The sequence below is a fragment of the Galeopterus variegatus genome, unplaced genomic scaffold (genome assembly GCF_000696425.1).
Source record: "Galeopterus variegatus unplaced genomic scaffold, G_variegatus-3.0.2 Scaffold6884, whole genome shotgun sequence".
In the NCBI taxonomy this organism is placed as follows: Eukaryota; Metazoa; Chordata; class Mammalia; order Dermoptera; family Cynocephalidae; genus Galeopterus; species Galeopterus variegatus.
The window spans coordinates 111,044-114,875 of NW_007732995.1; positions in this window are offsets into that span (position 1 = coordinate 111,044).

A 3,832-nucleotide genomic window follows, 5' to 3' on the forward strand; every position below is an offset into this window, starting at 1 on the left:
CTGAACCTATTCTCCTTCTAGCCCCTTGGGTTCTGGAGAAATTTCTATGACATTGATGCCGCCTTCATCATTAGAAGGCTGTCACCAGTGTGTCGGGGAACAGTAGATATGGAACTGTCACAATGGGAAAAATGAGGCGATGAGGAAGGCCCTCCATCACCGCCTCTGGATTAGAGGTGCCAGGAATCTGCCTGGCACAAGGCTCTGTGTCATCATTGCACTTCTGCTGCATCCCCAAACTCACCGTCGTCCCCCTCCTCAAGCAGAGGGACCAAGACCTCAACATTCATCCCTAGGTTTCAAAACATGAAGTCATCTTTATGGAAAACGGCCAATCCATCATCCTGAGAACCAAGCAAGGACTAGAGCAGTGCTTAAATTTTGCGGGGGTCATAGACCCTCCTGAGAATCTGATAAATGCACCTATGCATACACACTCTCACACAAACGTGTTTGCACACCATTTCAGGTAATACCTGCATTCTCTGCAGTCCAACTGAGGACTCGAGAGATTAAGGCTTTCTCTTTGGAGATGCTGGGAGGATACATTTATAATAGACAGTTCCTGACAGTGTCTCCCCTTCTGATCCCATCCCTGTCCTGAAGCTCCTGGAGAAAGCAAAGGAAATGTAACCGGGATCCAGTAATTGTTGAAGGGGAGCTTGAAGCCACTGGCCACAGTGAGAGTTTTGGGTTCTATTTAAATTGCTCAGGGTCCTTTGTGTCCACCACAGTGTGGGTGGGCTGTCTGGACAATCAGCTGTTGGTTGCATGTCTGAAAATCTATCGGGCTCTTAGTTCCCTCTAGGAGCCCTTGGTTGTTCCACCTTACACCGGATTCTCTGGAAAATGCTTTGTAGGAGAAAAGCCGGTTGCTGCAAGGCCCTGAGGTCTTCCCTCTCCCCCTGGCTACCTCTGGAAGTTCCTGTCCCTCCCTGGTGGGAAGCACGTGTGCTCTTAATAGAGCTGCCTAATCACTTGTTTAAACTAGACATTTGGTGGGTAATGACTCCTGGCTGGGACCAGAGAAAGCCATCAGCTCTCCCCTGCAGGGACTAGCCCTGCAGGAGCAGAGCTGGCTGTGTGGGGGAGCATAGAGGGCGGATGAGGGTGCTGTTTGCAAGGTGGGCAAAGGGAGTAGACACCTCACTCCCTCTGTTTCCTACCGTGCTACTCGGGCACAGGTCGAAGCGAGAACATAAGGGGTGGTGGAGTGCAGAATGGGGAGGCAGGGCTCCTGGGGTTGTCTCCCAGCTCTGATTGTGGCACTCAAAGGGCAGCTCTAGGAACAGGTCAGTCCTGTGTGCACCTGCACCTGTCTTCCAGCTGGAGAAGACAGAAAATCTGTCAATCCCTGGGGTATAGCTATAAAGCCAGCAGATTTGCTATTTGCCCAGAGTTTTGAGGTCTGGGAGAGATGCACTGGAGAAATATAACCTACAGTGTTGTTAATTATTATATTTTTATCATTATTACAGGGGAGAATGTTCCCCCTGTTGATTCCCTGGGAAAATCATTGTGAAAACGAGCTGGCACCACCCAGGCCTTGTGCCCAGCAGAGCAAGCACTGGCAGATACAGCCTCCAAATCCACTCCCCTTCCAGCCGGTTCACCTGATCAGGCACTGTGCCCCTCTGCCTGCGGCCTCCCCCAGCACACACGTGCACATGTGTGTGCAGGTACACACAGGCACACTCACACCTAGCTCTCATGCCCTAGCTCCTCCGGCAGAGAGCTGTGCCCCTCTGCCTGCGGCCTCCCCCAGCACACACGTGCACATGTGTGTGCAGGTACACAGAGGCACGCTCACACCTAGCTCTCATGCCCTAGCTCCTCCGGCAGAGAAGAGGGTGCCTGGCACCTGCAGCATTAGAGGGTAGGTTTAGCCCTTGTTCCTGTCTCACTGGAGGAAAACCGGTTGAGCTATGGCAGAGCCTTGTGACGGATGGACGGAGAAGCAGAGGAGGGGGAAGACCCCTGCTTTCGTTGTTCTAGAGCTTTCTGCTTACAAACACTTTCACACTCATCATTCCGTAGGCTCCCTCCCAGGCAGGCAGTTAGTGTGGGGGTGAAAAGTGACAGCTTCAGCATCACACAGGGCTAGACTTGAATTGTGGCTTCTACAGGTACTAGCTGTGTGACCTTGGGCAAGTTGCTTAACTTCTCTGAGCCTCCATTTCCTTTTCAGTAAATATAATGCTACTGCTCTTAAAGGGTTGTCATGTGGAATGAACTTTTGTAAAAAGCTTTGTGAAAGGCCCAGCACATAGTAAGCATCCAACAGACGGTACCTGTTCTAATTCAAGGCAGATGTTCTTTTCCTGATTTTACAGCTGAGAAGGAACTACGGCTCAGTGAGATTGTCTCTTGGCTGGTAAGTGGTAGAGCTGGGATTAGAACCCCTGGATTTCTACCTAGACCAGATCTCTTACTGCCAAATCCTTTAAATGCTGCTGTTTTCCTGGGAGATTTGGTTGTCGTGGTGTGGGACTGTGTGGTCTCAAGTTAGCCTTTTGGCTTTCCCCAGCAGCCACTGTCTTCCCCTGGCCTGCTCTGCACACCTGACTGACCACCCGTCCAGGGACTTCTTCTCAAAGGTGTCACCTCGTGCCCTCAGCTGTGGCTCAGTCTCTGCCAGGTGGGGCGAAGGAGTGGGGGTAAGTAGAGGAGACTCCAGAACCAGGTGGAAGCCCCAGGGTCTCCTGGGGGTGGAAGAAAATGGTGATAGCTGAAGAGCAGGAATGGGGATGGGAAACAGAGAAGAGACGGGAGAGTCAAGCAAAGAGGTGGGGAAGAGGGGAGAGGACACCTCACACCTCCTCACAAGACGCTGCCTGGCCAGTGCCACCGGCTCTGTTTGCCACAGCTCCTGTGTGCCCTTCCAAGAAGAGAAGACAACATTCACGAAACCTGTTTTTTCCTATCAGATAGTAATAACACATCCTTAAGTTTGGTGGCTGCTATGGTCCGAATGTTTGTGTCCCCCCAAAATTCACATGTTGAAACCTAATCTCCAAGGTGATGGTATTAGGAGGTGGGTCTTGGAGAGGTGATTAGATCATGAGGGTGGAGCCTTCGCAAATGGGATTAGTGCCCTTATAAAAGAGCCCCCGAGAGCTCCCTCACCCCTCCCATCACATGAGAACACACTGGGATGGTCCTCGGCCTATGAACCGGGAAGTGGGTCCTCACCAGACACTGGATATGCTGGCACCTTGATCTTGGGCTTCTATCCTCCAGAACTAAGAAATAAATGTCTGTTGTTTGTAAGCCACTTAGTTTATGGTATTTTGTTATAGCAGCCCAAATGGACTAAGACTGTAGCAAATCCAGCTATTAAAGTTATTTTTCAAATATAATGTGATTGTGAATTTATGGTATATGAATTATGTAACAAAGCTGTTGTTAACATATATAATTATATAATAATATATATGCATATATATATAATCACATATGTGATTGTTAAGAGCACTGATTCTTGCCCCTTACGAGCTGTATGACCTTGGCAAGAGGCTTAAGTTCTTTTAACCTCAGTTTCCTCAGCTGCACAATGGGAGTGACATAATAGAGTTGTTATGAGGATTGAAAGAGCTGACGAATGGCGAGTGCCTGGCAGAGAGTAAGCCTCTAATGAAATTAGCTAATTTTATTGCATTCATTTCAGCTATATGAAGCATATGTCATTACCCCCATTTTAGAACTGAGGAAGCTGAGCCCGAGAGGGTGTCCCTGTGCAGCCTGGAGGACAAGCACCTTGTCTTACTCATCTCTGTGAAGCCATGCACAGGGTGGGGCTCTGTGAACGTTTGTAGAGTAGAAGGCATCTCAC